Below are 22,677 nucleotides of genomic sequence, written 5' to 3'. Positions count from 1 at the left end.
CCATAATATAGAATTCAATATCTTCAAAATCAAAGATCTATACTATGATCTAGGCACAATCCTTAAATTTCTTTACAGGAGAAATAATGTTGTCCAGTTTGTGAATACACTGAAGCTGCCACTGATATCAATTCTCTCCACTATCTGCCAGCTGCTTGCCTAAGCCATTCCAAGACTTCAGACTACAGTATTTCTCCATGAACACATCATTCTGCCATACCCGCCACCCAGACTACAGATATCAGCCTTGCAAAAACAAATTGATTATTCATAAAGCTTCATAAGGAGAACCTGGCAGTGGGTGCCCTCGGGCACAGAACTAATGCCCACTCAGCATTCTTGAAGCTAGAAAGTTAATTCCTCAAAGTCCATCCCTTTCACAAAATGGCAGTTGCAAGTTCTTCATCCTCTCAATGCACAGACGTTTCTCCTCTCATCACTGCTTACGCACTAGTGTTCCAACCCTCATGGGCAATTCAAAATGTTATGTACTTTATAATCATTTCAGCTTTGTCATCTTACTGTTATTTCTAAGAATGTCAAATATAAGGGTTTTCAAGGAATATTAGAGTTCTATTGGATGTATCCAACTACTTGTACAAGTCGCTAGATCCCAGGCTTTCCTGATTTTATCAACTATTAGAACACACACCTGACAAGGATTTAGAGGGAACCCTCCTCCCATCCTTCAGAGGCCCCTGGTGAGCCCACCCCGGGCTGACATTTGTTTATAGGGAAAGGGGGGACACAAGGCCCCCCTCCACAAGCCCCAAAGTCCCTGGTAACCCACCCCTGGGACTTAGTGGTTTCTCTGCCTACAGCAGCACGGGCAGGGAAACCTGTGTTTGCTTTCACTCGGCAGAAGCATTTTTGAATTTACCACCAAGCAGGAGCAAACACCGAGTATGCCCCCAGCTTGCAGGAGCTTTGAAAATGCTCCCATTGTCTGGGTAGCAGACTTTGGATCTGTTTCCCTGCCCACAGTGGCATACATATGCATTCACTAATATACTCACACAGTCACTCATACATAGTCAGAGACACCATAGGACTCACTTATACATAGACTGACATACTTATAGATGCGTTCATTCATTTACAAAAATAGTCACTCACTCATTCCAACACAAACTGCAAGACTCTAGTGCTAACTGATACATACACTAACACACCCATGGACACAACTATCCATTCACTAACTCATTCATGCACTTACTCATACACCCTAAAAAACCAGAGGAGTCACTGGTACATACACGTACACACCTATGGACACTCTAATCAGACCCCCCAGGATATAGCGGCATGGATTAGCAAATTTAGCGGCACATAAATGGAAATTTAGCGGCACAAATATGGAAATTTAGCGGCAATTTTGCGGCATTTTATTTGGCCATTTTTCCTACAACAAACACAGATATCTTCGTTTTTTTAGTTATTTAACAACATGAAGCTATGTATATTTGGTTTATTTACAATGTAGACACTTTGTTTCCCTCGAAAAGCAAAAGACTGCCCGTCAGCAGCCCAGGGCAGCAAAACAGCATTACAGGCGTCCCGTGTTGCGTGCGGCAAGGCGGTGCTTTATATCGCGGTGTCAGCGCCTCCCCAATGCAGCAGCTGTGCCCAATTCAGTGGTGGTGCACCCTGGGACCACAAGTCCCATCAGGGCTCAAAAGGTTTCCAGGTCCGTGCTTGAATTATCAACTAGTCCAGATTTTCACTTTGCATGTTGGGATTTTTAGCTCTGTAGTTATAATAGGGTAAACAAACTACAAGTTCCAAAACCCAAAGAAAAAGCTTGGTATGAATATAGGCCGTGTACACAGCGCTATCTATCTCCAGCGCGTCTAGCCTCCGTCCCAGCCACTCCTGGAAGCCAGACGACTCCATTCCACACTGGGACAGTGCTCTGACTGCCGGCCAGCCTCGCCACCTTTGCAGTGGGTGACCTGTTGACAGCCACTGGAGCTGTATTACGCACTGAGCTGTTCGAAGCCTATACTTGGAGCTGTGAATGGCATGCTCCTCTAGTCTACAGGGCACAACAGGAAGGATCCTGTGGGATGTAAGTAGCCATGAGTCGGGGGATTTTGTGAGCTGCAAGATGCTGAGAGCTGTGGGTTGGTAGGAACTGCATGCTGTGTGAAATCAATGATGTTGATGCCGTTGTGATGTAGTGCTTGGAGCTGTAGGAAGGTGCGAACTACAGGATGCCTGGATTGCTGTGAGGTGCTGTGGGTGTTTGCATTCGGTGAGCTGTAGCCTGCTGTGGACTGCATGTTTTGTCAGCTGTGGGATTCCGAGAGCTGGGTCTGCCGGCGCTCAGAGGGCTTTGAGCAGGTGGATGCTGTGAGCTGCAGGATGTAAACGTTCTGAGCACCAGGATCAGATGTCAGTATCCCTGTCCTTCCGTATGATCTCCCCTCTCCCAGGGCTGACACGAAATCACTTCAGACAACTCTCAAGACACCAAAGAGCAGGAGATCAGAGACACCCCTCCTCCCCTCCCGGGCTGCGACACCCTGCCTCTCCCTCCGCTCAGGCATGTGTCTGATGCATACAGGGTCAAGGGCAAGGTGCACCGCCCCCTCCAACAGCGAATTGTTAATTGTCTCCAGCCGAGCAAAATTAATCTGAGGGAATGATCGCCCACAGCGGCGCCCCTCACAGCTCTGTCTTTCTGACAGCTGACCCCCCTATCACCGTCTGTATCCTCAAACTCTGTCATAGATAACTCTGTCCACCACACATCCCTGCACTCCATTGCACCGCCACGCCCACTCTACACGGTACAGCTCTCGTTTCCAGATGTGCATCTGTCACAGCTCCCTGCTGCATTCACGGGTCTCGGTTCCGGCTCACATCCCCGCACTGCATTGCACCTCCACGCCCACTCTACACTGCACAGCTCTCGTTTCCAGAATAGGGTGGCCAACATGGCATGGGTGCAAATTCAAGACGGTAAGGTTAAAAATTCAGGACAGAGGGTCGAAATTCAGGACAAAATGTGAATAAATGTACTTTTTCCAGACACATCATAGGAAGTTGCACGATAGTATAAAAGTCAGACCCCCCAGGATATAGCGGCATGCATTATCTTTTGTAAAAATGCTGCGATTTCTACAAAAGTGCCGAAATCGCGAAATCCTGGAGGGTCTGTCTAATACATTCACTGACCCAAATATGTACTCACTCATTCATACAATCTTGCACCCTGGGCATTGGTAATACAGATCCTAACACACCCAAAGCCACATACCAACATACACAGAAAAGTACACAAAAGATAGCATGTGCCATTCTAAGTTTTAGTAACTTATACAAGCACTTTCAGACTGCTATGCTCACTTATATGTGCAGTGTTCTGCCCATAGTGTAACTCATAGCTATTAAGAAAAGGAAAGGGTCACTGATATACCCACTGAAACACTGAGTGGGCTGTTTATATATGCATGTACATAGCCAGGCAGCACTTATGATTTCAGTAGTATTGGATACAGTTTCACACAGGGTTCACACACTAAAAGCACGCACTTAACTTTTTCTTTTTCCCCCTCCCCACCCTGTTTCAACTGTTTCTACTCAACATATTTACTTACATATGTAGTGGGATACTGATAGAGGTAGTGATAAAATCAGTCAGATATGTAGTAAAATACTGAAACAATCTACTCACCTATGCACAGAAATACTACTTTAAACATGGTTGAGGGCTACTACTACAGAACCTTTGTATGCAGTTTTACTGCTAGCGCGGAATATTGAAAATGTATTTGCCATATTCTAAACTCTAGTTTAACTACAAATACCTCAGCTACAACCTAGGCAGTCAGTGAAACAGATGTATTTGATATCGAACTCACTCAAACACCTCTTTGTTAGTACTATGTAATGTAATTGTATTTTCTGTAGAGCTAAATGTATTTGTTATTTATTTCTACATATCTACTTGTAGTGAGAAAAAAATCCAATGCCAGATAAGAGACAAAGAAGAAATAAACAGAAGAAACAATACTACATAATTGAAACCGACAGTAAAAATACATTTTTGCAGTAAGAGCAGGAGTTTAAACAATAAACAGGAAGGACTACATGCTTCTAAAAATAGAAAATGGAATAGGAAAGACAGAATTTGACTTGGAGACAGAAACAGTTTAAGGAGATAAGAGTAAAAATGTTTCAAACTTGAGTAATTGGATTCCTACTGGGGGGTGAGCTGTGCACCGTGCACTGTAATGCTGGTAGAAGGACCACAACTCCCAGCATTCCTGCTGCCACCTAAGGCCTTACGCATTAAAATGCGCCACTGTTCCGCACTCACCGTAATTGATGTGGACTCCTGCTGGGGGCTGAGCTGCGCACTGTGACCTGCATTGCTTGGGAGAAGGACCACAACTCCCAGCATTCCGGCTGCCACCTAATGCCTCGCACATAAAAGTGTGCTGCTGTCCTAGGGCATGGGATGCGCCCGGGCCAAGGGCAGGCCCGTCCACGCCCGTCGGAGGCTGGGCTGGGCAATCCCTCTAACGCCTGCTACACGACCCCTGTTTGTTTGTTGTAACTGAAAGCTTGGCAGAGATGTGTAGAAAGAATACTACAGTGGAGGCTACGCCTGGGATAACTATAGCCACCCTTGATTAATTTTTAACTAATGCCATTTCCATGGAAATTGCTGTAGCAGAGTGAGAACTCTCACTGGGGGCGGGTGCTTGTGTTTCTTCAGAAGTCCCTGAGGATGTGATTCTCCCCACCAAGCCTAATGATAATCTTGGAAGACTGTTCCTTGTACTCAGAATCTGATAGTCTACCTTTATCGGTCCCGTTGACTTCAATGGTTAATGCCATGGATAATGTCACACTTATTACTCCAACCATACGAAGACAACCATTCTACTGCACGCAAGCGGTAAGAGGAAAAAAGGTCCGTATAAAGACTCAGCCCCTCAAAAACTAAAAAAGCAAGGAAAATCGACCCACTCCCAGTCAAGTCTAGTGCCCGATTCTGTCAACTGGGATTTAGCATGGATCATGGCTCCTCCGGAGGATCTGTACGTTTTTATTGTCTCAGTTTGGAGGCCATTGAACAGAAACTACAAGAGCTCTTAAGTCATAGCACAGCCCCTTAACAAATAAACTCTCTTGCTAATAATGTCATTCAACACCAAGATAATCTCTCTAACTTTCATCCTCTGCATTTAGGGGTGAATAGCTGCTCAACTGTGGGCAAACCCGGGCTTGGAGCAGTAAAAACACCCCGTACTATAATGACACAGTCGAATATCAGTGTGACGCAAACAAGTGTGAGAGACTTTCCACCAGTGATCAGATCCTTGGATGAAACCACTCTAGGCCCTTCTCTCCTAGTTGTTTGCAAGACTAGACCATCTATTCAAAATTCACAGAAAGAACCTCATCAGCCACAGGGGATTCTTGCAACCACACATTGGACCTTCCTCCAGCGGCATGTCGATATGTCTTAGTATTGGTCAAGTCTCCAGTCCTTAAATCCTCCCAAAGAGAATCTACCTCACATGAATGGACAAATCCAGGTAGTAGCTTTTTAATCATACAAGATCGGGGCACTTTTTAAAAAAAATAAATCTGCAATGAAAAAATCCCAATTACGGGGCAGCATTTCCCCACATTCTATAGAGCAGAATACTCTTCTACAATCGATCTCATTATCACAGACCATTGAAATAAGTTTCCCAGAGATAAATTCACAATTTACAGTCCTTAATGATCATGCCATTCTCTCTTGTGCTCTATGTTCGCATGATCCAAAATCTCGTAATGGCACCAGAGTTCCCGAACCTATTTTAGCTAGGAAAAATGGCTTTGTGTTAAAATGGTATAAAGTTGAAGACACAACGTTTTTTGCTTATCTTATTCTGGTAAATCAAGAGGACATTAATCTCTGTTTGGGCCCACTGGTAAACCAAACCTAGATGGTGGAGGCGTTCAGTAATCTCTTAACTAACATTAACCTACTATGGACACGTCTAGTATCGGTAAGAGCCTTTCCGCAGTACCGTTGGTTTGATAAGTCCTGTGTCACAGCCTCAAACAACCTACAGGTAGCTCTTAAGACCTTACCAAGGGACAGAGGCCATATTCGTACTTTGAGGGATGCATATATAACTGCAAGAGCTTCTAAAATTAAAACAGATTAAATCAGAGGCCTGGGATAACTTAAAGCATGCCTCCACACTTTGCTATAATATTGCATTTTTGAAGTTGATTAACACCCCTTTTTTAAATGATCATGGAGGACCTTAAATGGATACAAATATTGATGAAGCTCCGGGATAAGGTACTTCCAGGAAATCTTCAAAATTCCAGATGTTTTGAATTTGTCAGATAGCTGTTTACACAATAAGTTGCGTTCCTGCCTGTCATTTAAGCTTGAAGAAATCACACTGGTGCTGATTCAATCACCACACATGAAAGTGCCTATGGCCACTTTTCTCTTGAATGTCCCTTTTTGGGCTCCTTTGTTAAATGTGGTCTTTAATTCAATAGCTCAGCCCTGTCCCATGCCCTCCTAGAAATAATCTGTTATTATCCCAATTTTCAAGAAAGGGGACACTTCTTCCCCTGTCAACTATCGACTTATGTCATTGCTTGACAGCATGGCCAAGTTAATGGGCAGGTTATTGTTAAAAAAATTAGAAGCATAGACTGAGGATAACAATATCCTCCCAGAAGTACAGTATGGGTTCAGGAAGGGCAGGGGAACCATTGACCAGTGTCTTAATTTGACCCTGATGGTAGAAAAGTACACTCTGGCAAAAAAGGGTACCAAATACATGGCCTTCATGGACCTTTCCAAGGCCTTTGATTGGGTTGTGCTTAGCAAACTCTGGCTCATCTTGAAGGAAATGGGAGTAATCGAGGTAATCATAGAGTTTATTCAGGATTTGTACCTGGATGCTACCACCATGGTTTGCTATGGGAGGCATGGCGAATGCACAAATTCCTTCAAAATCAAAAGGGGCGTCAGACAAGGGTGCGTTTTGGTGCCGTTTTGTTTGCCCTCTAGACTAATAACTTAAGTATTTCCTGAGTAACACTGCAAAAGATACTCCACATGTACTGACAACCAGTAGCAGCCCATGGAGGGAGCTCCGCGGGGCAGGGGAGGGGCAGGTGGGGTGTAGTAAACACCGGAATATAGATGAATGGAGGTAAGTAAACAATTAAATAAATAAAATGAATTTCGTAGCGCGTGAAAAGTTTTGCAAAAATTGAACATTTCTTAATGGGACGGTTGGTGCTGCATGTCAGCTAATTACTTTTTAATGTTTGGTTTCATTTCGCGGTACAAGACTTCTACCCCTGCAAGGGCTGGACTGGGAACCCAAAGCCTTCCTGGCAAATGTCATCAGACCATCCCTCTTACAGTCCATACCAATTGAAGCGAGTGAGCCTGGCCACAACAAATGGGACCTTTGGGGTCTCTCCCCCCAAGAAGGTTTGGGAAAAAATGTTGCATTCTGCCACACATTTGTCATTATATATTGCATTATATTAGCTTTTAAAGCATAGTAAATTATGACCTTACTGTGCACCAGGATACAACTATCTTTGTTGGGGCTCTTCAGTGAATCTCTCACTAACACCCTCCAACAATGCCTTTCATATCACCTTAGCCCCTTTGTCACATTTATTTCTTCTGTTTTATAGCACCTCTCATACCATTGTAGGGTTTCAGTGCACTTTACAACACACACATACAGAGACAAATAATCATACATGTGTAAATCAGTGTATAGAAATGTGACATTAGGCAGAGGGGACTACAAGGTGTAGGATTTACATGTCATCATCCACACTGGTGTGCATTTTTTAAGAATGTATGGTCTGGAGAAGCACAAACTCGGGAGTTTGAAGATAACACAGTGGTTAGTGTTAACTTTTTATAAAACAAATGTATTTCTACCCACATTTTTGCTCTATAAGGATAATGAAAGACAGGGAAAAACATATTTTACTAAACTTACTAACTTCTACCATGGAGTTTGCATGCATTTCTTTGATGGCAATTCATTGCTCACTGTGCTAGATTACGATTGTAACTTATGAACTACACAGTAACAAAATCTCTGTGACAAAAGCAGTAATTCATGGTACACATTCTTTGCAGCAAGCATATTATCCAGCGATAGACTCAACTAAACTTACTAACCAACTAGTAAAGTATGCCTCAGAGATGGAAAACCCGATGTTTATTCTGACAGGGGACCCTAATCATTATCTTATCGGCTCGGCAGAAAGGGAGGAGGCATTGGCTTTAACTGAAATTCACAACATTCCCATACAATGCGTCTCATTGCATATGAAGAAGAAATGCTGCAATAGTCGCTTCTTTGATGACCTAGAACATTTGAATCTCCGAGCACTAAATGGAAGATTTCCTGAAGACTCTCCTCCAGATCAATCATTTTACTCTGCCATGTCAAGCTCCATATTGGACTATACCTTTGTAAGCCTCACACTGTTCCCATATATCCCTGGCTACAGAATGGGGAACAAGGGCGATAGTGACCATCGCCCCCAGGAAATTCAACTAACGGCCACCGCACACAGATCATTTAGGCCAGACGCAAGTTTGGGGCCTGCTTACACCTCAAACCTAAAAAGGATCATATGCACAACAAAAAATGCAAATTTGCAGGCCGATGCTGCAATTCAACTTTTTAACTCACAAGCTTCCAGCACAGATGATCAAATCGCTCATTGGGGACACTTCACTGCCACACTACAAGTGAAACTTACAGATACTTTCCCCACAAAAGTCAATACAGAAAGCTCAGAGAGTACAGCTAAAGTCACTGAAAAAATCAATAAACTCGACTGTGCGCAAGTGGAGAAGATCTCCAGGGAACATTAGCGCACGAGCATCCCTGAAGGACCAAAGGGCAGTGCTAAAAAAACTGAAATGGAACATCAGGAGAGACAGCGAGAATAAATCCTGGGCAAAACTCCTACATGCCACAAACTGTAACAACAGCGCCCGCTTCTGGAAAACTGTGAATGGGATCATGCGCCCACAACATAAGGGCATAGGGTCTCATATTCTGGAAGCTAACTGGATAAAACATCTCACTAGCCACTTCAACAACCAAATAAAAATTGCAGAGGCCCAAACCGCTAACGGCAGGTTCCCAGAGGGTCAAGTAGAAGCAAGCATAACTAAAAAAAAGGGAGCAGGGCTACCCAGCCATCAGGCGTAGCAAGCCACCCAGAGTCATTCTTAATTAAACAGCAGATCGCTAAAGGGAGGAAAGAAGGAGCCCCGGAACCAAATGGCATCCCACCTGCTCTGTTCAAAGTGAAAAGTGAAGATTGGGCGGATATCCTGCAACCTCTCTCTCTGGAAATCAGGCTGCTAAACAGAATACCAGAATCTTGGAGGGGCTCGACAATAGTCCCAATTTATAAAAAAGGAGACAAGGCCAAGCCCAACAACTACCGTTTAGTAGCCTTGATAGACAATGAAGCAAAATACTTTGCGGGCCCCATCCTAGAGGAGCTCACACTCTGGGCTGAGACGAATCAGATAATACAGCTGAATCAGACCGGCTTCCTCAAAATGGCCAGTACATCTACAAACATCCTTGCAATCTCTCTAATATTTGATGCAGCAAAAGCATGCAAGCAACCTCTGCACCTGTGCTATATTGACTTTAGTGCTGCCTTTGACAATGTAGAGAGAGGCAGACTGTGGGGGAAACCATCCGCGCTACCTTAGATGAGTCAAAACTGCCACTTGACTAAACTTCCATCTCTCTCCATCAGGTTCTCAACACTTTTTGTGTTGCCTGCCAACTGCTGATCATAAAAGGAGTGTTGCAGTGCTTTTAAAACTGATGCCTGTGGACCCCCTGGGGATGAGTTCGTACCCCTGGGGGTCCACGGACCACAGTTTGGGAACCATGGACTTAGACCATTTGAAACAGTATTTTTTATTTTGGACTTTTACCGAATTGTTTGCTATTAATCATAAATAGGCTAGCTTTTTAAAAAAAATCCATGGTGGACTTTCTTTTGTATTTATAACAGTGTAATTTATTTCATAACAAAAGCGTTCTTTTCTAATGTATGCAAAATGACTTCCAGAGGTAACTTGTGGTCCAGCATGATATGTAATTCTTTTAGTTGAGGAGTGTTCCCTTACCTAAAGAAATAGGGTCAAATTTAAAAGATAATTTTGGTAGAAAGCGTTTACCATATGCCATGGCCCTGCGCATTTGCTATCACCCTATGAGTCAGTTAATTTCCCGACTAATTACTTAATCAAAATACAGTATACATTTGTATGGAACAATGTATAAAAATTTTACCGTTTTGGGAGAATCATTAATAATAATTGATATATTATTCCTTTAATATATTTATTATAAATGTTTATATTAAAATCCCTTTTCATTGCAGTTTTATTACAGAATGCACAATTGTATAAGTAATCTTCAATTCCTTGCTAATGATGGCAACTCTTAAAAAAGTCAAATATTTCTCCATGCCCTATTGCATCCGATTTAGTCCATTCAAGCATCCATATTGACTGCTACAGATGCAGCCAACACACATTTGACAGTAATGAGATGCTTCTTCAGGACTGTACTACAGACAAATATAACATAAGCAAACACATAAGGAAAGCAGTTCAATTACAACTGAATTAGTGTCAAAGTTCGCTAAGTGAAGTATTAAATACACAGTAGCATCCTCAATTAGATGCAATAGATAAAAAATAAAATTGCAGCTTGACATATGTCAAGCTTCATTTATTTTATATATTGATATACATTTACTTTCAGTGATGTACATCAGTGATCTAAACCTTTAACCTCTTCAATATATGGACATTATTACTTTTTCCACATTCACACTAGGAGGAGTCGCATCTCCAGTACCTGAACATTTCAATGCATTTGTTATAAAATATGCCTACATGCATATATAGAAAGTTCTCCTGGTTATTTTAGACCTGCATTTAATCACTTCCCAGTCATATTAGTCCTCATATTTCATTTCCCATTTATTTTAAAACCTCAGTTATTCAAAATATATGTACATATGTGTGTTTATAGATTGTAGATGATGATGAAGTCAAGGCATCTGGTATTATCTGTGAGCTTGGTTGTAAAGATACAAAGTATTTGAATAGTCCTAGACATTGCACCTTCATTGGCAGTTTCACTCATCGGCAACTTCCACCGGGAGTCAGGACTTCGTTTCCAGAGACCCTCTGCAACAGGGACGCACTCTTAAAGCGCCGGCAGTCCCGCGCCTTTGTACAGCGCCATTGGCAGTTTCAACCCCAGGGGCAACTTCCACTGGGAGCCATGACTCAGTTTCCTGAGACCCTCTGCAACAGGGATGCACTCTTAAGGTGCCAGCAGTCCTGCGTCTTTGTACACCGCCACACTGGCAGTTTCACACACCTGCAACTTCCACCGGAAGCCAGGACTCAGTTTCCCGAGACCATCTGCAACAGTGATGTGCTCTTAAGGTGCTGGAAGTACTGCGCCTTTGTATAGAGCGACTGGCAGTTTCACTCTCCTGCAACTTCCACCGGGAGCCAGGACTCAGTTTCCCATGACACTCTGCAACAGGGACACGGTCTTAAGATGCCAGCAGTCCCGCGAAGCGGGACACATGCGGGGACGTGCACGGGCCAAGGGTGGGCCCGTCGAGGCCCATTGGAGGCTAGAAGGGGCTGGGCCTCCATCTATCAACCTGCATCAGACTAAAGGTATTGATCTCCCCTGTAGTTTTGTTTTGTATCATCATTATGGGAAAGTGCAAAGGTCCTACGGGAAGAACGGGTGATGGGTCTGTAGCAATGCTGGATGCATTCCTGTCTAGAGCAGCTAGCGTTCTCACCCAAGAAATTGAATGAACTCAGAGAAGCCTGTGAATGGAACCACTTCTTCCTCTCCTGGGGTCTCCCGCATGGAGAGCGCAGGAGGTCCTGCCACAAGCCTATTCACCTTGATCAACGATATCAGGTGACCTCCCACCAGGGCAACAGGAATCGTCACCGATAACTGATGCCCCGTCTGCAATATTTAGAAGGGATTTGGAGTCTTCAGCTCCCACCATTTCATCAAGTGAACATATAAACCATCCTCCTGAAAAGCAGTGCAAGGCTCGCGCAATTACCAAGCCCAAGCAAATTAAACCTACTTGTGCTCCCAAACCTAGGGGTATACCTCCTAAAGCCTCCACACTGAGTCATGTAACATCAGTAGAGACCCAAACTGGAAATATATTAGCCCTGCATTTAATGAGGCTTTATGGGCAGAAGCAAGTAAAAGGCTTACAGCGCTGTTGGACCCTATTTTGACAAAGTTATCACAGATTGAACAGTGACTCGTCGGTTTAGAATTACATAATATAACCGCCCATTCCTGAGTGAGCCCCAGAGAGTGCAACTTTTGTGTATACCCATAGATGCAACTTTATGATCAGATGAGGAGTCCTCATCTGACCGCGGCAGCCAGCACTAGGGAGCTTGTGGAGCCTGTGGATCCCCTGTGTTCGGGATCCTTACCACCACCGCCACCACGGACATCACTGCTGCCAGGGGAGGCAGCAGACTACAGCACCCAGCACGCCTTGCGGCAGGGTTGCCATGGACGCACTCAGTTTGTGCCAGGAGGTGCTTCAAAACCGGCCTGGGCTTCCCGCAGCACGGGAGTCCTCATCAGACCGCAGCAGCCAGCACTGGTGAGCTTGTGGAGCCTCTGGATTCCTTGTGTTCGGGATCCTTACTGGCACCGTCACCGTGGACATCACTGCTGCCAGGGGAGGCAGCAGACTACAGCCCCCAGTTCGCCTTGCAGCAGGGATGCCATGGGCACCCTCAGTTCGCGTCAGGAGGCACTTCCAAACTGGCTAGGGCTTCCCACAGTGCAGGACATGCGCGGACGTACTCGGGACGCGCCCAGGTGATGCCCGGGCCAAGGACGGGCCCGTCTGCGCCCTTCAGAGCCCAGAGGAGACCGGGCTGGGCCAACCCCCTGACATTTACTACAAAACTCTGGTTGAACAGTCGCTCCAAGCATCATTAGGTACTATGTCTTTGGCATTAAACACTTGCATTGTTATTGTGGGTCCCTTTTTAACATGAGTACTTTCTACCGAGGGCCCTCTACTTACTGGCAGTTTTGGTGTAGGCTTGGCTTCGGCAGGGATGGAGAAGAGCGAAACCACAGAGGGAGGAACAAGGGTCCCCATTAAGAAGGCAAAAAAGAAGCAAAAGTTATCAAGTCTAATGCCAGGAGGGGGGTACTAGATCACATTGTCAACCTTTAGGCAGAATGCAAGGTTCTTCTTAATCCACACAGCTCCACTTCCCCCTCTAAATCGGGCTGTGTGAACAATTTTTGTCAAGTCCTTTGCCCTCACGCCACATACCAGCTATGTTTAAAAAAGTGGGAGAAAGGAAGAATGCGTCGAATAAACCTGATTGGGCCTCAGCCAGGCCAGACTACGGTGAAGGAAATAAGTTAATGAATGTTGGGGATTTGTCTTCTTTTATTTGCCATATTAGTTTCTCACCACTGTTAGAATGTGCAGACCTAGAGGATGCACCTGAAACCCCAAATAGCGTAGTGCAACCTATGAGGCCACCATGGGACATATGCCCAAATGTGAATGCCTTACTAACTGATGGCGCATCTGCGAATAGTGGCAGTATAGCCACCAACTGCAAGGCTAAACTACCCAGTAGCCCACTAACCCACAGTACCGAGGCTCCTACCCAAAGATTGCTAGCACACCAAATTACGGCCATAGCTCAGGACATCAAATCACTTAAAATAGCTGCAGGTAACCTCGTAGCTTCCCTGAGTAAGATACATACCGAGGTACAGAGTATTCAAAATCAACTGCAGGTACAAGCAGCCACACAGAAGCACACTGAAGGGGGCATAAGCAGCACGAAGCAGCTGAACGGGGCTAGCATTAGTCGACACCCAGGAAGGCAAAGTAATAATCCAACAGAGCAGACCCACACCTTCGATATGTCCACTAGTAGTCACCCCATTCAAAGTACAGGAGGAAGCCAATCTAAATTTAGCAGAGGTCAATCAGATAATCTAAGTAACAACGAAAGATCCTGGGAAGGGCCTGTATGTCATTTAACAAGTCTCACACAAGCTCCATCATGCTCACACAAGCTTGCAAATACAGGAAAGATAATCTACTTAGTTAACGTTCCAAAGAATCAAGGGAGGTCAGAAACAGAGGATTAGTGCTCTTTAATTAAAAAATGCATCCATTGGATATGGAGAGTGAGAGGATGTTTGTCAATTATTCAGGAAGACATCATCGGGGCCAAAAGACAATCTAGTCGGGGGGCATGGGGTTGCTCACGATGTAATAGCTCTCACTCTGATGCACCACGATCTGGTATAACATTTGGCTGCCTTTGACTTATGCACCCAACACTTGGTTAATACAAAAATGCATTTCAAGTATAACTGCCCAGAAACACAATCGGCGCAAACCAATCATCATGAGTAGTGTCCCTAAACAATGGGTCTCCAATGAACGTGATCGATTGAAGGTTCAACTCGCCCTTTGCAGTACCCGTGTCCCAGGCCGATGCCCCAGTATATGCCATAACACAACCACAGCCGTACCATATTGACGACCCCCATGTAGAAGAACATAGGTTGACTAATTTGATGAACAAGCCAGATTGCACCTCAGAGGCTGCAGTCGCTACGGTTGGGTTTTTATTTCCACCCAACGGTCTATCACGCAGTCCAGAGGTAGTGTCATGGAATATTGCAGGATTGCAATCTAAGTGTCTCCTAACTGGAACTCCTTCGTTGAGGAATATGACATATGCATTTTCCAAGAAACATGGCTAATCGAAACGCTTTAAAAAAAAAAAAAAATGTGTGCATACTAGGAAGTTGCAGGACCCAAATTGTTAGCCCATTTGTCCCAAAGCCCCCAAAATCTAGTTATTTTCTTTGCCTTACAGCCCATATCTAACATGTGGATTCTTTTAACAGAGGACACCCAATCTAAAAACTTTGGAGAATTAGGTTAAATCCAATTTAGACAGATTTCTCTTCTTGCCAGAGGAATTTAAACAAACAATGGGGAAACTTGGAGATTTGACTGTTTGGTATTAGTACTGTCTTCGGGTAAAATACCCAAAATAATTATTACCAAGCTTACCTGAATTTCTTGGCCCATTACATCTGACATAGTCTTACCAACTTGCCTCCAGAAGCCCTGGATCTGAGGACAATGCATGAACATATGCACATCATCTGCGCTTCTCAGATTACATTTCACACAGAACTTCTCTCCGCCTCCCAGATTGGAAAACCTCTTCAGAGTGCAATAGGTTCTGTGGAGTGTGAACAAATGATTTATCCTCAATGATACAGCCTTAACAACCTTCCACAAAATGCATATAGATACTTGCCAGAAAGATGAAATGTCGCTGGAAGGCAGTTCTCTTCTCCAGGGCTCCTCCATAGGAATCAATTGCAGATCTCTTTAATCAAAATCCAGTACCATTTCACCACTTCTTTGCCTTAGTGACACAGGACTAAAAACCTGCTCTCCAGTTCCTCATATATAACTCAATTTTTGCCCTGATGTGTAGCACAGTGGGAGAGTTGATAAAATATTGAATCTGGATAACCTTTGATTTGTTTGAGATTTAAGCTCATCCCATTACAAAAGTTTGTTAACTCGCAGTAATTGGCCCCATTTCTGATATCCATTTTCCCATAAAGGGGCTGGAATCTGTCATTTAGGCATTCTGGAGTGCCTGGAGATTTCCATATGGGAGCACTAGCACAGTAATATGGAATTTTAAGCAGCTTCCTCATCTGGGACCATAATTCGCAGGCCGACTTTATCACCTTCACCTAAGTATTTAGGGTGACCGAATTTAAAAAGAAACCCATCACCCCCCTGCGGCACACTCTTAGACATAGCTAAGAGGCAAGGCGTAAAATAGGTGGAATTAAGAAGAAGGGATCTCATGTTCCTAAAAAGAAAAGCCCAACTGTAAAACTCAAAATCAGGACTAGCTATTCCCCCGGCTGCTTTCTCACATCTCAATTTCTTCCATGCAATCCTATCCCCTTTGTCAGTCCAGAGGAAACTATTTATGTCCAACTGCACGTTTTTTAAAGTTGCTGAACTAAATAGTAGAGAGATTGCATCAAAGATGAATGTCATTTTGGGCAAAACCGACATTTTGACAAGATTGGAACGGCCACGAATTGATAATGGGAGATTGCACCAAGATTTCAATAAGGCTCCGGTCTCCTTCCTTTTAACCTCTAAATTAACCTGGGCCAATTTGTTGATGTTCTGAGTGATTTGAAGTATCTTATTTGATGTTGTACTAAAGGCAAACTAGATTGCCAATTCCATGAGATAATCTCGTATTTTTGTGAGTTAATTTGGTAACCTGATATCTTCCAGAAATCTGTCAGGAGTTGTTCCAATTTTGGCAAAATTGCTGGTGATTCTTTTGTAAAAATCATCAGGTCTAACTTTTTTGACCATCCCCTATATTCAAATGGAGCAAAGAACTCACTGGACCTGATGATTTGCGCCAGTGGTTCTATGTACAAGTCAAAAAGGAGAGAGGAGAGAGGACAAGCCTGCCTAGTGCCTCGCTCTAAAGTAACTGAATTGGTTAGGTTTCCATTAACTATAATCCTAGCTGTGGGAGTTTTATAGATGTTCCTAATAGTTCTTGAGATATTTTCTCCTAGGCCAAACGCTTGAACTAAATGATGTAAGCAGGTTCAGTTCACCCAGTCAAAAGATTTGGCCACGTCAAATGCAAAAATCGTAAGTGGCAAATTATTGGCTGAAGCGATGTCGATAGCTCCTATCAGCTCATGAGTTAAGTCATGCAGTTGGTGCCTCTCATAAACCCCTTTTGATCTGGGTGAATTAATTTTCCCATTATATTATTCAATCGTTATGCTATAATTTGAGCAAAGATTTTATAGTCACAATTAAACAGGGAGATGGGTTTGTAAGACTCACATTTAAAAAAAATCTTTATTGGGTTTCAGGATCAGGGTAACAACTGCCTCGTTCCAGGAACTAGGGATTGGGGAATTAGTTGAAAAATGCTATCAAATAGTTTCTCCATGACCGGAGCAAGCGTCTTGTTAAGGGCGATATAAAACTCGTTAGGGATAGCATCTAGACCTGCAGCACCGCCTATCTTTAAATTTTTTATTGCAGCTCTGATTTCAGATAGTGAAAGCTTCCTATTAAGATGTTGAGCCCGGTCTTCAGGTAACAAATGTAAGGATGCTTTATCTAGATAATTTTTAATTTGGGAGTCAGTAACTACTAGGTCTTCCGTGTACAGATCTTAAAAGAATTGTTCAAACGCGTTTTCCATCTTGGCCATATCTGAAAACATCTCCCCTGTTTCTATATTGCATATCTCTTTACTCACATTTCTAGTTAGGTTTTGACTCGAGATTTCCAGGCCAGGAGCTTCCCACTGCCTTCTCCATATTCATAATTAGCAAGTTTGCTAACGTCCCACCTTCTTCTAATAATACTATCAAGATAGGTTGCCATATCTTGTCGCTGAGCTAGTAGCTCGGCACTTTCCTCCCTCTGTTCTACACTACTCCGATTGGTTGTTTGGTTAAGGCTCTGAGAATTTCGGCTTCCAATGGCTTAAATCTTTCTTTATTTTCCTTATTGATTTTAGCTGGATGCCAATAATTCTGCCTCTGATAAAAGCCTTATAGGCATTCCATATTATCTCCAAAGGGGCCAACCGATTGTTTAATTCAAAGAAAAACAAAGTGTCAGTTTTTAACTGTTCAACCACTGACTCATCTTTAAGGATAGCTTAATCGAAAGTTCATCTTTTCGTTTCTGATTGGCTAGAAAATTTGAGATTTATCTGGACCGCTGAGTGATCTCATAGATGTTCTGTGATGTGGGAAACTACCCTGACCTGTTCTATCAACCTGGAATCTATCAGGAAGTAGTCTATTCTGGAATGATATTTGTGTTTTTTATTATGAAAAGTAAAATTCTGGGGGCCAGTTATAGTCTTATTTTTTACTCTCCAAATATCTACAAGATTTGGATCACCCATACGGACTTTGATCAGGGAGCCCATTTCCACCCCCCTTGAACCTGTCAAGAGAGGGGTTCAAAAGAATACTAAAATATCCACCTATTATAATGGGGAAATTAGTATCAAGTAAGTGATTACACATCGTTCTAAGAGTTGACTCATCGTCTATGTTTGGGCCATATATCGCACCAAAGTCACCCACTCATTTCATATTTTAATGTCTCTTATTATCCTGCGCCCCCTGTTGTCTATCTTAGAGGAGCCCAAGATTGCTTTGTCAGATTTTTTAACAATAATGGCGACGCCTTTGGTACAGAAGGGTTGTGTGGTAAGAAGCGAACCGTCTGTCCATCTTTGCTTAGCGACCGCCAAATCCCATTCCTCAACTGTGAGGTTCCTTGTAAAATCATAATATCAAAGTCTACTTGCCTTGAGTATTGAAAGATCCTCCTTCGTCTACTTTGGACCCTTAAGCCAATAATATTCCAAGTACAAATTCTAAAGTCATTTGTGCCAGGGCAACGTATCCTAACTCTGGACCAGGAGTACTCGCTCCGTGTTTAGGCTATTCCTGTCTGGTTACCAACTTCCTTAAGAAAACTATGTAAATGAGGACTTTTTCTTTTTTTTCCTACTTTGCTCCCCACCCAGTGAAAAATTACCATTGCATTCTTCTCGTGTGTCCCCGCCCGTCCCCCCGGGACCCCTCCTATACCACATGAGGTTTGATGTAGAATAACCCCTATGAACTCACTACCCACCTACCCAGCAACCAATACTTATAATTCAACTTCTGTACACAATTATCCCTGAGCTTTAATTAGATCAACAAAGGCCCCTACCTCCTCAGGGTCCCTAAAATTAGACATTTTGTTTTTCCACTACACCCTAAGTAAGGCAGGGATCCTCAACTGCACCGTGGCACCCAGTTATCTTAAAATTGGCATGAATTTTCCCAATTCCCATTGTCTGCCGTGCGTAATTCTTGAAAGAAATAACATTGGACCCTCCTGAGGCTCAGCCGGGAGTAGACACGAACGCTCTCTGTTTTAAACTTGCTGTTTATTTGTTTTAAAACTTTCACTCACCAGCTTCCTTGCAGACGATTACTGTCTGCAAGCACTCCTTAAGGCAGCGGACTTTAGCGCTCAGAGGAGATTCCTGGGCAAATCCCAGCCGCCATTCCCCACGCTGTGACCAGGGACACGCCCACTTGAGGCCACGCCCCCCGCACAAACATAAAAGCGCGCTGATTCGCTAGCGCGTTAAATAACATTGGACCCTCCTGAGGCTCAGCCGGGAGTAGACACGAACGCTCTCTGTTTTAAACTTGCTGTTTATTTGTTTTAAAACTTTCACTCACCAGCTTCCTTGCAGACGATTACTGTCTGCAAGCACTCCTTAAGGCAGCGGACTTTAGCGCTCAGAGGAGATTCCTGGGCAAATCCCAGCCGCCATTCCCCACGCTGTGACCAGGGACACGCCCACTTGAGGCCACGCCCCCCGCACAAGCATAAAAGCGCGCTGATTCGCTAGCGCGTTAAATAACATTGGACCCTCCTGAGGCTCAGCCGGGAGTAGACACGAACGCTCTCTGTTTTAAACTTGCTGTTTATTTGTTTTAAAACTTTCACTCACCAGCTTCCTTGCAGACGATTACTGTCTGCAAGCAATCCTTAAGGCAGCGGACTTTAGCGCTCAGAGGAGATTCCTGGGCAAATCCCAGCCGCCATTCCCCACGCTGTGACCAGGGACACGCCCACCTTGAGGCCACGCCCCTTCCCTGACCTATAAGAATGTGCATCTACCGGAAGCGCAGCGGACGAGTGCAGCGGGCGCGACGATTGCGCGCCGAAGGCGCGCATAAGGCAAGCTCGTCTGAGCTCGTCCGCGCCGAGCCCGCGCCTAGGGCCATAACCCCTGCATTACAGTTACCAGAGCCCAGGTACTATAGTGCGGAAACTCTGTATAGCCTCAGGCCCCCTGTTATTGTTTGCACTCAGCATCCCTACTGCGCTGATCTTCTACCACAAGTCTGCCCGAAATGTAAGTGCTCCCTCAAACCCAAACCCCACCGCCGATTTAACCCATGACTTCCATATGTTCCTTCTGAACTGCCGTTCTCTGCCGAAACATAAGGCTGAAATTGCACTTCTGATAGAGGAGCATTCGCCAGACATATTGTTTCTGACAGAAACCTGGCTTACCTCTGAGTCCGACCCCGCCTTAGCCGTCGCCCTCCCTCCAGGCTTCCAAATCACGCGGCTAGATCGACCGAAAGGGAGGGGAGGAGGCCTAGCTATTATCTATAAGGAACGGTTTCAATGCCGAGTCACCTCTGAAACCATCCCAGACTGTGAGAGCCTTACTTTTGACATCGATCTCTCTCCTAATAGCTGCTTCTCAGGCACTCCTATTTACCGCCCCCCTGGTCCCTCTAAGCAGTTTCATGAGTGCCTACCTGCAAGCCTGGCGGAACGGGCTAGCACCTCGTCCAATTTCACCCTGCTAGGTGATTTTAATCTTCATTTTGATTCCTCCTCAGACCACACAGCCACTACCCTGGCTGACGATTTGGCAGCCCTGCAACTCACCCAGCATGTGAAGACCTCCACACATGTCAAGGGTCACCTGCTAGACCCTATTTTTAGCAACTGCATTGACCTTGTAGCCGGGCCACCAATCCCACTGCCTTGGACAGACCACTCACTGGTCCCCTTTGACTGGACCTCACTTAAGCCCCCCCCCGACTGGACCCACCACAAGGGTCATGCGAGCTTGGTCTCGCCTCTCAATTGACGACTGGTCTATCAAACTTGCCAGCAGCTACCCCCCCTTATAATGAAGACCCTTGCGTAGCCAACCAAACTTACGCTGATTGGATTACTCAAACCCTGGATGTCACACTACCAAAAAAGAAAATCACGCTAAAACGCCCTCACAAAACTGCTCCCTGGTATACTGAAGCTCTCAGGGACATGAAGCGTCAGTGCAGGAAATCGGAAAGACGTTGGCGTCTGGACTACTCGGTGGAGAATAAAACCCTCTACCGAGAGTCATTTAGCAAATATAAAGTAGAAGTTAAAACTGCTCAGGCTGCCTACTTCTCGAACAGGATTTTGCGTGCCAAATCACAGCCTAAAGAAATTTTTCAAATTGTGAAACAATTATCAAAACCCCCACCCAACCTACAAATCACTAAATCTTCTACCCATTGTAATAACATTGCCGAGTTCTTTCATCAAAAAGTGAATAAGATCTACTCAGCTTTCCCCCCCAGGGACATCACTTTCTCAGCCCAACCCAATGAAGCCTCAATCTTCCCCCACTGCAATCTCTAACTACCCTGACCCATTTCCCCTCCCTAGACCCTGCAACCCTTGAATCCATAGCCCGAAAAGTAAAGTCCGGATCCCCTGACGATCCAGCCCCTCCAGACATCATAATGGCAGCCTCACAGTTCACTCTGCCGACCATTAGGGATGTCTTAAATGCATCCATCACAGCCGGCATTGTCCCGCCCGCCTGGAAGCAGGCCATGGTCAGATCACTATTGAAGAAACCCAACTTAGACCCGACTGACCTTGGTAATTACCGGCCCATCTCCCTGCTCCCATGGGTGAGTAAGCTTCTGGAAAAATATATAAATCTCCAACTGGTAAACTTTCTAGAAGAGCAGCAATTACTAGATCCCACCCAGATGGGCTTCAGACCCAAACATGGGACCGAGACCGCCCTTCTTATGGTCACAGAGGAGTCCAGAAAGATCCTGGACCAAGGAGGATCAGTGGCAGTGATCCTCCTTGACCTCAGCGCGGCATTTGACACGGTCAGCCACGACATCTTGCTGCACCGCATATCCAACGCCGGATCAGGGACAAAGCCTGGCTGTGGTTCAAATCCTTTCTAGAGGATAGATCCTTCCGAGTCTTCGAGGGTGAGTCTGTGTCCACCTGTAGACCTTTAAAGTGCGATGTTCCTCAGGGCTCCTCTTTGAGCCCCGCACTGTTCAACATATACATGAGGCCACTGGCTGAGGTTGTCCGCCCTTTTGGGATTAAGATCATCTCCTATGCGGACGACACGCAGCTGGTGGTCTCACTGGCGCAGGAGGCCAACATGCCTGCGCCAGGCGGTCTCAAAGAATGCCTAGAAAAGGTCAAGGGCTGGATGTCCTCCTCATTCCTCAAACTGAATGGGGACAAAACAGAGCTGATGCTCCTAGGTTCCCCTGATCCCCGCCTCCCCAACTCTCTGTGGCCCCCGTGTCTAGGCCTTCCTCCAACCCCAAAAAATAACATCAAGAGCCTTGGGGTCTGGTTGGACAGATCCTTATCTTTTAGTACCCAGGCCACAAAACTCTCAGCCACCTGCTTTGGACTCATGAGGATGTTAAATAAAATCTTCCCTCTCCTTCCCATGGAGGCAAAACAAGTGGCTGTACAGGGTCTAATACAATCACGCCTAGACTTCAACAACGTGCTTTACCTCGGTGCCCCAGAATATACCATACACAGACTCCAGATAGTGCAGAACTGCGCAGCACGCCTGCTGCT

General features: G+C 44.8%; 1 protein-coding gene across 1 annotated transcript in view; it reads left to right on the top strand.

Annotated features, from left to right (window-relative positions):
* LOC144797937 (extracellular calcium-sensing receptor-like) overlaps nucleotides 1–22,677 on the top strand; it is a 154,511-nt gene that overhangs the window by 118,270 nt on the left and 13,564 nt on the right. The gene's annotated exons all lie outside the window — the stretch shown is intronic.

This window comes from Lissotriton helveticus, chromosome 12, assembly GCF_964261635.1.
Source record: "Lissotriton helveticus chromosome 12, aLisHel1.1, whole genome shotgun sequence".
Taxonomy (NCBI): Eukaryota; Metazoa; Chordata; class Amphibia; order Caudata; family Salamandridae; genus Lissotriton; species Lissotriton helveticus.
The sequence above is the reverse complement of the archived record's forward strand: the minus strand, read 5'-3'. Positions and strand labels throughout refer to the sequence as shown.